Source organism: Euprymna scolopes, chromosome 28 (genome assembly GCF_053919585.1).
Source record: "Euprymna scolopes isolate OS-2025 chromosome 28, ASM5391958v1, whole genome shotgun sequence".
Lineage (NCBI taxonomy): Eukaryota > Metazoa > Mollusca > Cephalopoda > Sepiida > Sepiolidae > Euprymna > Euprymna scolopes.
In genome coordinates, this window is record NC_136509.1 from 15,945,871 (window position 1) to 15,957,729 (window position 11,859).

Genomic DNA, 11,859 nt, shown 5'->3' on the forward strand with positions numbered 1-11,859 from the left:
ACGTATTTAATACGTATTTCATTTTATTCTAATTTGAAATTAATTTCTAACACTAGAACATACTCCAAGTTATGCAGTCAATTTTCTAAACACCCTGTATATCCAATCCGAACATGTTTGTCCATAACAGTTTTAACATAAAATACCCATAGTGAAGGCAATAACAATAACAATGTCATGACACTGAGTTGTAAATATGCCGGAGTTATTTAAACTGTCGTTTCGACACAATTTTACTTAAGATTACACAGGATGATTCCCATGACCGACTGACACATATCAAGCAAACATTCATAAGTTTAACAATTCAGAGTTTTATTAGATACGCCCGTCCGTCGGACAGTATGTCACACTGTAGCGTTGTCCGGCAATCCATACGTTGTAGTCTCAGTCGCAAAGCATACAAAAAATAGTAAATAACTTCAACTCGCTTTTTCTTTGAAACAATGACATTTATTTAATCATTGTAACGGCCGTGACGTCACCCACGTCTCTAACGAAATCTTGAACGTTATCCACGTGATCTCGAACCTTCTTCATGTCTCTAATGTGATCGTTCTATTCTCTTTTTTATAGTTTTTTTTTTACCGGTGACGTCATTTCGCCTCCGCACTATGGCCACACCTTTGTTTAAAATACGTTTAAAAGAAATTTAAACGCGTAAATTGAATAGAAGCGCCTCTATACGAGGCTTAGTTTGTCGGTCTATCACGCTTAAGTTTGAAGCATCACTTTATATATATTCTTTCATTTATTTAATATGCTTGAAGTATACACGCAGATAAAATAGGAATATAAATATTATATAAATGAATGCATATATATATATATATATATATATATATATATATATATATATATATATATATATATATATATATATATTGGCAGGGAAACCCGACATTACCAGGAATTGAATGATGACCAACGAATGTTTCACACTCCCATATTTCTATTGTCATCGAAATCGGTGAAATCGCCCATTTTTTCATCAAATCGATTGATTGCCTGCTTTAATTAAGGACCCATCGCGGTGCATCGTGACTTAATCCACAATACATTATAATGTTATAATGTACATTGCACTGTAGAGAACTTACTGTCTATTTTATAAAATTATCTTTATATATAATGGCTTGAATGAAAAGTTTAAAATTAAAAAGGCAAATGTCATGCTTCAATTGTGCTCTAAACAGAACCCGAAACGCGCGCCCTTTTCATATAAAAAAAATTACTGTTTATTTTATATGCTTGGCCTTGGTTTTGCGGTGATAATGGCTTGAATTAAAGTTTAAAATAGAAAAGATAAAGAATCATTGTGCAATTGTGCTTTGACAAAAACATTTTTTCGAACGTGCCCCTGTCATATCAAAGAACCTAATGTTGATTTTATATATCGAGCATTTTCAGTTTGTGTGGTAAATTCTGGTTTATTCAATCGAGAAATCGACCCCGGATTGAAATGTGATGAGGAAACCCTACGAATGTTTGTGCAAAAGCACCAAAACACCGGCAGTGTTTGTGATGTCCCTAAATCTGGTCGTCCTGGAGTTACTTCTTACAGGAAAGACAATGCTATCAAGATCCGCAGCCTCAGAAATAGATTTGAAATATCTCCCCAAATCCAAAAACAATTTAATCTTGTTAAAAAGTGCTCTCTTTCTACAGTTAAGAATAGATTGAAGGAATTTAATTTGCGAGTCTGTGTTGCAAGACGCAAGTCAATGATTTCTATAAAGAAAAAAAGCCCCGTCTGGACTTGGTCAGATGCAATGAAGATCATATAAGCCGAAAGTGATTCTTAGCGATGAAAGCAAGTTCAATAGGTTAGGCAGAGTTGGTAGGCAGTACACCCGTTGAACGAAGGACGAAGAATTTAATCCTGGGTGCACAGTTTCAACACTGCAAGGTGGTGGGAGTTCAGTTTTAGTGTGGGGCATTATTAGTGTCAATGGTCCAGGGCTTATAGGTCCTTTGCAAAATCGAATTAATTTGATCAAGTACACTGAATATTTTTTATCCTACTTTGGCCGAAATTCGGATGATAATTCCATTTTCATGCAAAATACTGCTCCTATTCACACAGCTGGTAATGTCAAGAGGTTCCTGGAAGATCATGATATTCCGTGTTTGGATTGGCCTGCACAATCTTCAGACCTCAATCCTATCGAAAACGTATGGCATTACATAAAGCAACAGCTACGCAATGATAAAATTTAAAATCTTGAAGAACTTTGGATAAAAATTAAAGAAAAGTGGGATGCCCTTTCACCGGAGTATTGCCGCAGACTAATTCAAGCAATGCTCAAATGATTGTAGGCTGTCAAATTGTAGAAGGGCTATGCTACTAAATAATAACTAGTTCATTGTGTTCCTGTTGTATTTATTAATGTTCTAAAGTTACATTTAAATAATAATTTTCCATTGTGTGAAATTTCTTTTTGCCTCCTCAATTTGAAGTTATTTTTTTAAATTGAATACAACACTGGTGTTAAAAGTAAAATATGAACAGGTAAAATAATAGAGGCATAAAAGGCGAATCAAATGAGGTATATGTTGTTTCAAGAGTTACATTCAATTTAGCTTAAATTTTCGGTTTTTGAAAAAATAACAAGTGCGGAATTTCTTTTTGCCGCGACTACACACACACACACACACACACACACATACACACACACACACACACACACACACACACACACACACATATATATATCCCCTTCGCAGGACATATCAATAGGTACTATATATATATATATATATATATATATATATATATATATATAGTACCTATTGATAGGGGATATATTCGTTTAAAGTAGCTTTATTACAGTAATCGAATAAAAATCTCGTAACTCGTCTTACTGAACGAATGTTTGTGGTCAGAACTGGTATATCTTTTTATTTTATTTTACTTTTGTTAGTTTGAAGAGATCAAGGGGCTCCTTCCTGGGGCTAACACTTGATTCTATTACAATTTAAATTTATATCCGAGGGTTCTTTTAAGAATAGACACTGTTCCCTTTATGGCTGCTATCTGTATTTCCTTACCGCTTGGTTTTCCAGGGATTGCTTCTAAGTAATTTTGAAGGTTCTTTTTTATTAGGCCAGTGGCTCCTGTCCCAACTGGTATAATGCTTATTTCTTTCAGTGTGAGGCTTTGGCGTACCTTTTAACGTCTCTGCAAGCTTCTCTACTTGTCGGTGTTTATGGCTCAACCAGACAAACTTGTTCTTTGAAGGATAAACTGGGGTCAATTCATATTCATTGCATCACATAGTAAGGTACGCAATTTGCACCCAGCCCCTAAAAATATATATAACTTTTCTATTAGTTAGTTCTTAACGTTTAGAATTATAATGTAAACAATATTTCCGACGAAAAGGTAAACGGCATAATAAGTGAATGCATCAACACAGCACGTGAATGAATAAAGGTACATAGATAACTAGGCGGGGAAAACAGTAGACTGGGAACTATGTAAACAACTGCATCTTGAACATCCTGGCAAATGTTTCAAACATGGACTGGTAGCAGTATATGAAAACGGAAATCATAAAATTTTCTGAGACATCGACGTACAAATAGAAACAAGAGAGAGATCCTTCCAGTTCGTAGATTTTGCCGTCGCAGCAGACTACACGGTGAATATCAAGGAAAAAGGAGAATCGAAGGAAATACATGGAAATAACCAAAGATCTGAAAGGCATATCTATCTATCTATCTATCTATCTATCTATCTATTTTCTTCTATACTCCTATAAATTCGTTTTTCTTTTGTGTGTATTGATATTCATATTAAAACCCCACTTTTCTACTTATTTAAAAAGAAAATACAATTTTCTTATATATGGCTTGTGGTATTGCATTCACTAGCAAAAGATCTAGCTAATTTGCATATTCTTTTAAACATTCATTTAAATTAATTCCCTATTAGTTTTTCCCGTTTTCTCATGGGATAATCATCTTTAGTTAGCTATTACGTGCAATTATATTCATGCAGATATTCTATATGATTTATACCTGCATAATATTTGCGTAAAAAGTTTACAGCAAACTCAAAATTGTTTTTATATATATTTATGTATCTATATATCTATAAAAGTGAACGTGTCTGTGTAGCTGTCTGTCTGTGTATCTGTGTTATATATATACAGGATACTGAGATTTGGGAAAATCGATATGATCAGTTTTCGGCCAGAAATTTGACGATTAAAGGATCAAAGTTTAACGATTCGACCTTTGAAACCTCTACCAAACTCCTCCGACAATTTTGTGTTTAAACACTTGAAATTTTAGATATAGGTTCCCTGGACATAGATCTAACTTAATAACTTGATTTAAACCCAAAACAATAAATTTTAAGAGGTCATAATAGCGGTCAAATGAAAAATAATTGACCGCTTTTTTTTTTTTTTTTTTGCTCAACATACACCTCCAAATACCCGGAACACGCCGGGCACCCATGCTAGTGGAAGATAAAAGAAAATCAGATAACATGAATAATAATAATAATAATAATAATAATAATAATAATAATAATAATAATAATAGGGACACGAGGAAAACTAAAAAAAAAAAAAAAAAAAAACTGCGGCAAAGAAAATGAGAGAAATTAGAATCAGGGAAAAGACTGAGATGATAAACGCACAGCAATATTAAGAACAACTGAAACCTTAAGAAAAATCCTTGGATACGGAAATCAATTAACATGAACCTCAAGGGTCGAAATCAAAGTGTAGTGTCTGTTCTGTTCTCGGTTAGAGGATGATAAATCCTTTTTAACTAAAGAAATTAGAATTTTTGTTTCACCAGAGTCCCCTCTAGAAACTGAATAACCTCGACATAAAAGCCGACCTTGTATATAACTTTGCCTTCGTGTGGGCGATGGAAGATACGCATTCGCGAGAGAAATGCCGGCCACTAAACCATAATTCTAAAGATATGCAAAGTATGTACAAGTTTTAAGGATTGAAAACTGGAAATCCTCATCATGCATCGAAGCAACACTTTAGCTGGTTTGCAAGTTAAATGGAAATGACACCATGTTTCGTTATCAGAATTCGTTGGAAAAACTATGTCTTAGTGAATAAATATTTTCAACATTTGTAATTGGAGATTATAAAAAAAGGAAAAGAAAAAGATGAGAGCGGTTGTGTTTTCAGGGAGCATTCATTCCATCTATAAACCTCAATATGTAAATGCTGTTTGATACTTAAGCGTTGCAGTCAAACGAAAATGAAACCGCAAACGTTAGCACTGAGGGACATGCAATTTAAAACTTATGGCTCACGAAAATAAGTTGTATACTTTAATACAACATATCGATAAAAATTAAATTTCAAAATAAAGCCTTTGGGACCGACAAAAATTCTATTTAAAGCTTAAGCGTGACAGACCGACAAAAATTCTATTTCAAACTGAGGTGAAGCGTAAGAAGCAAATAGAAATGAAATTTCGAATTTAATGACGTTGCACAGATGGAAATACAATTAAAAACAATTGAACATGACACACGAGTAGAAATGCAACTTCATGTTTAAAGCATGTTACAAAGAACAGAGATGGAATTTCAAAATTATGTTACAAAGAACAGAGATGATGTTACATGATGTTATATTATATATGATGTTATATGATGTTACATTATATATGATGTTACATTATATATGATGTTACATTATATATGATGTTACATGATGTTACATTATATATGATGTTACATTATATATGATGTTACATTATATATGATGTTACATGATATTACATTATATATGATGTTACATTATATATGATGTTATATTTAAAATGATGTTACATGGTGTTACATTATATATGATGTTACATTATATATGACGTTACATTATATATATATATATATATATATATATATATATATATATATATATGTTCAATAATGTTACAAAGAACAGAGATGGAATTTCAAATAATGTACGATAACCATAAAAAATGCGTTTTCAAACTTAAGCATGATTAACAAACAGATATGCCATTTTAAATTTAAGCGTTGGAGAATGTTATTTACAAGGAAATCATATCCACACAGTATCTCTTATCATACGTTTTTGTTTAATATAAGAATGTCTAACCATTGTCTTTTCATTTCTGGTATATATTATTCGCTGTTGAGATTGACGAAATCATGTCGGCGATTAACGGAAAACAGTTATGCGACTAAGAGTTGTTACCAAATGCTTTATCAATTCAATGCAAAATACAAAACTGACCTTCAGCATCTTTTCTTTATTGTCTCATCACCTCCGCCCACAACCGCGTTGTGTGCGACATTTAACTGCAGAACGCCACCGTAAAAGTTTTTAAATGTTCAGTTAAAAGTACATCTTTATTTGCTTTAAATTGGCCACAGCAGCTTTGAATATTCTTATTACCTCCCCTACACCTCTCTCTACAACACACATCCTCATCATCGTCGTCGTCATCTTTATCCAAAAGATATCTACCCATCCAGTTTTTTATTGCTTGTGGTATTTAGTTCTCTCCCACTGCAAGAACTTAGGACACTAGAATTAGAAAGTGAGACTGAGAAGTCAGTGCCCTACAAAAAGTGCCTGGGCAGCCCCGGCGATTTACGGAAAAATAACGAAAACTTAGTTGATTTAAATTAGCGGAAACTCCACATTTGTCGAAATAGATCAGTGAGACTTCAACAACATCTCATTGAATAACAGACTTAAGCGTCACATGACCTCTTCTTTTAACCTTAAGATGATGGTTCGGTTTAGTGATTGATGGTCATGTTTTTGTGTTGGTATTTAGGATTAGGGTTAAAAGTTAAAGGTTAAGAATTAAGGTTAGAATTAGAGTTATAGTTATAGTGTTATGATTAAAATTAGAGGTTAGGGCTCCAGGTTTAGTAATTCCATTCTTTCGAAAGCAGTGTTTTCCTTTCTCTTGTACTGTGTTGATTGCACTATGAGGTGTAGGTCGCATAACAGATTGTAGATATCATATCAAAGTAGATTCATCATATGTCAATAAGTAGTGAAAGCGGTGCCAAATACAATTTCAAACTTAAGCATAACAGATCAACGAAACTCCAATTACTTGAACGTAAACGGATTGAATAGCAATTTCAAATTTAATCGTAACAAACCAATGAAAATACAATTTCTAACTTAAGCATGGCAGACTGACAGAATTGCAATTTCTAACTTTTAAGTTTAAAGTTTAAAGAGACAGATGGAAATGCAATTTCAAATGTAAGCATTATAGACAAACGTAAATGCAATTTCAAACTTAGCAAACAGAGCAAAATTTAATTTTAGAATTAAGCATACTATTCCAATGAAAATCAAATTTCTAGCTTAAGCTTGACGGATAGGAATGCAATTTTTAACTTAATCGTGTCCTCAAATAAAAATACTTCAAATTTAAACAAGACAAATTGATGGAATTGTAGTTTCTAATTTGAACTTTTAGCAGACAAATGCAAAATCAATGTCTTACTTAAATATGGCAGACAGACGGAAATTTGACATTTAATAGTATCATCACAATGTAAATACAATTTCTAACTTAAACATGACAGACAGGCGGAAATGCAAATTCTAACTTACATCTTAGCAGATAGATGGAAATGTAATTTAAAACTTAAGCATGGCCGACGGGTACAAATGCAATTTCAAACTTGGACTTAGACAGAAATGAAATGGTAAAACTGAACTGAAACAGACAGACGGAAATACAATTTCAAACATTACCATGACAGTCCGACGAAAATGCAATTTCTAACAGAAGCGAAACGAATGAACTTAAATGCCTTTCCACACTGAGATCTGACCGAGCGGCTTAAAAATGTCAGCTTTTTTTCTACTGCAAATCAAAATTAAACATTTTCATGCAGAGAACATCAAACATCCTCAAAAAGAAAAAAAAAAATCTAGTTTGGAATAAAAATAGTAAAAAAAAAAAATTCTTCCGTGACATGTTTAGAGACGTAATGTCTTTCGTAGATATAAATGCTAAAAGGCATCAAAAAAGCGTACCATGCAAACGGTCGACTCAGCCTACCTTTTAACCGGGTGAACGCTTGACATACACAAGCTGGAAATGACTAAATTAAAGAGTTAATTGGACTTGAGTAAATTATTTTCAAAAGGTTGAATATCGTAAAAGTATTGCTGTTTCAACAAACTATGCTATCGCGACGTCTATATTATATTTGTAGTCGTTTTGTGCGTGTGTACGTATTCGTCTATGAGAGCAGATCTTCAAGATTACTGATGGTATACTAGAAATGGAGTAATGTCTCTAAATTTCTAAAAATTATGCCAACAAGTTCTGAAGCTCCAGTGTTAGTAGTGGTATTTAAGACTAGTATTTTCGCTACTGATTTTGGGGTTGGGTACTATACTGTACCGAAGTGGCACTCAGTCTTGGCGGGTTGAACCGGCTTCCTCCAAAGGAGGAAATTTCATATGACCATGAAATTCACAAGTGATCCCCAACCGCATGTACAGGGTGTTCCAAAAGTCTTGGGCACATTTTGACATTGAATATCTCTAGAACTAAAAAACACATCTGGTATATCTGGTATACTTTGGTATAGCCTTACAAAAAACTTTATGCATTTAGCTTTAAAATGGCACCGCTTTCATCTTACTACCATTCACAATTAAGCAGATATGAGGACTTGGAATGTGCCCAAGACTTTTGGAACACCCTGTATATTCCCGTTAGGGAAGATAAGGATGCTACTTTTTTTTTTGTAGTTCTTGCAAGGGAGTGTCGTGTCATCCTAAATAGAACGTCTGCTGTTCCTAGTATTGGCCAGGATCAACACGCAAACACGCGGAAAACTTTTTAATCGGTTGTCATCCGGAAAAAGGCTGCTTAGTGGTCAAAATTTAAAAATTGGTACGTGGGGGTCATCGGACTTGTAGCTGTTTTTCAACTGTTTCACGAATGCACATGCGTGAATTGTTCACATGACAGATTACTAATGTTAAGAATAAGTAAGTTTTAAAAGACTTTTTAAAGAGCGTGTCAATCTGTCCTAATGGTTATCGTACTTGACTCGCTGCCTTAAGGTTTTAGTTTCGAGCTCACCTAGATTATTATTTTTTATTTACAAGAAATAAACTGTTTAGAAAAAACAACATAATACTCGCATGCATATGTCTCAATTTTTTTTCGTTTTTTTTTTTACTTCATTTTTTAAAAGGAATGTAAGGTTACGTAAAAGACCTACGGTATTTATGTTTACAATAAATAAGAATTCCCGCGTTGATTAAAATATAATATTTATGCTTATTTTATGACTCGGCAACGCCGAGCTGCCAGCTAGTTGTTTATAAATGAGTTCCACTTTTGCACAGACGTTGGCAATCAGGTTCCGATCGGAAAATTCGAACCTGAAACTCTTTGTTTAAAAATGAATTCCACACTCATTGACTTACCTCAACATCTCTATTTCGGATGTGTTCGCGAAAACAGTTATGAGACTAAGAGTTGTTACCAAATGCTTTATCAATTCAATGAAAAATACAAAACTGACCTTCAGCATCTTTTCTTTATTGTCTCATCACCTCCGCCCACAACCCCGTTGTGTGCGACATTTAACTGGAGAACGCCACCGTAAAAGTTTTTAAATGTTCAGTTAAAAGTACATCTTTATTTGCTTGAAATTGGCCACAGCAGCTTTGAATATTCTTATTACCTTCCCTCCACCTCTCTCTACAACACACACATTTCAAATATTCTCATCATCGTCGTCAACGTCGTCATCTTCATCCAGAACATATGTACTTATTCAGTTTTGTATATTGGTTGTGGTATAAAGTTCTCTCCTACTGCAAGAACTTAGACACCAGGGTCGGAAATTGGGATTGAAAATAAAGCGCCCCAGAGGAGGGGGCATTCTGACCTACAAAACGTACCTGAGCAGCCCCGTCAGCATTCCTTAGCTAGGGCGCCTCATGCGATTAGCAATAAAATAATCCTTCCTAAAAATAGAGTAGGCAAAGCCTGGAAGGGTGGACCTCCTAGAATTGCACAGTACTTTATTACCACCGCCAAATCCACAGGGACCGGATCACTACAGGAATGGTCTCATCGCTGTTGAATTTGGGGGCTCAGGATAAAAATCCGTAGCCGGAAACCAGAATTATGAGAATATAAGTACATGGTCCCACTCAGAATCAGCATTAACAGCGCTAATCAAAGGGAATAGAATTAAAGGTTTGGGCCAAGCATAGTTTTATTGAAAATCTTCAAAATATATTCATGCGTTTTTAAGAGTAACAATTTGTTTTTAATAGATTGCTTCGCATATGCTTTAAATCGACCAAAGTTTAATTCTCTCGAACCAAAACCATTCAGAAAATTGCTATATATATATATATATATATATATATATATATATATATATATATATATATATATATATATATATATATATATATATATATATAAAATCTATTTATACAAACATTGATGGCTACATATGTACATACATGTTTATGTAATCACCCGTTATTGGGGAGAATACGTTTTCAGGCCAAGAATTTCTCTCGAAAATATATATATATATTGTAGTGCGTGTGAAGGCAAAATTTTCTCATTCTCTCTCTTTTCCTCTCTCTCTCTCTCTCTCTCTCTCTCGATATATATATATATATATATATATATATATATATATATATTTAAAGCAGTAATCTAAATACATGCCTGTTTCGCCCCCCCCCTTCGTAGATTACTGTTTTAAAAATAAAGAAAGAAAGTAAGAAAGAAAAATATTATTCATTTACGTCCAAAATAAAAAATGGGCAATTTCTAAAAAAAAACATCTGATATTCAAAGTGAAGACGCTAACCTCAATATCGTTTAAAAAAATCAACAAAAAAAACTACGTATATATATATATATATATATATATATATATATATATATATTGCCTCAATACACACGCACTATATAAATATATTCAAAAAAAGTTTTATAAAATCGATAGTAGTTTAGTAGATACTCTTCAGTTTAATGTAAATCACTGCGGGGTGGCATGTGAACCTTGTTCCGGGTGCCCCATGAGGGGCCCCCAGCTATAGCAGGCAACAAACCGATTTGATTAAAAATTGGTCGATTTCATCGATTTTGATGACAATAAAAATATGAGAGGGTGAAACATTCAGTGATCCTCATTAGATCCAGGGCAACATCAGGTTTCCCTACAAATCTCTCTCTCTCTCTCTCTCTCTCTCTTTCTCTCTCTCTCTCTCTCTATATATATATATAGGTTGTTAACGTCTCTCCTGTAACTGTCTTTGTCTGATTTTTAGTGTCTAACTAAATTCATGAATACTTCTTTGAAATTGTCTTTTTTGTCCAGATGTTTTGTTTGTTTGTGTCATCTTATAATAATTCGACAAAAAAGCAAAAAAGGTCTTTATGTATGTGAATCACATATTATTTCGTTTTGTCTTAATACAAAAAGGACATTATATAATATATATATATATATAACCTTGTGTGAGGAACGGTCTCTACCGAAGTACTTCGTCGAATTTTGGTCTATAGACTAGAACCTTGATATATAAGTGTTTTGGACATATTGAACAAAATTGATTTGATTTTTAGCTGGTGGAAATTACTATCAAGGCGTCAAAATTAGTAAAAAAAATTGAACTCAATAGGCGTAAATCGAATAAATGTGTTATTTTTATGCATGCGCAAATATACAATTATATCTTAAATAAGGTTATTTTTAAGTTTTTTCTATAAACTTAGATTAGACGGTAAGGAAAAGAGCTGGAGACCTATCAGTTTTTGTTTCGATTCTAGTTGACAACATTCACGTTATATATATATATATATATATAT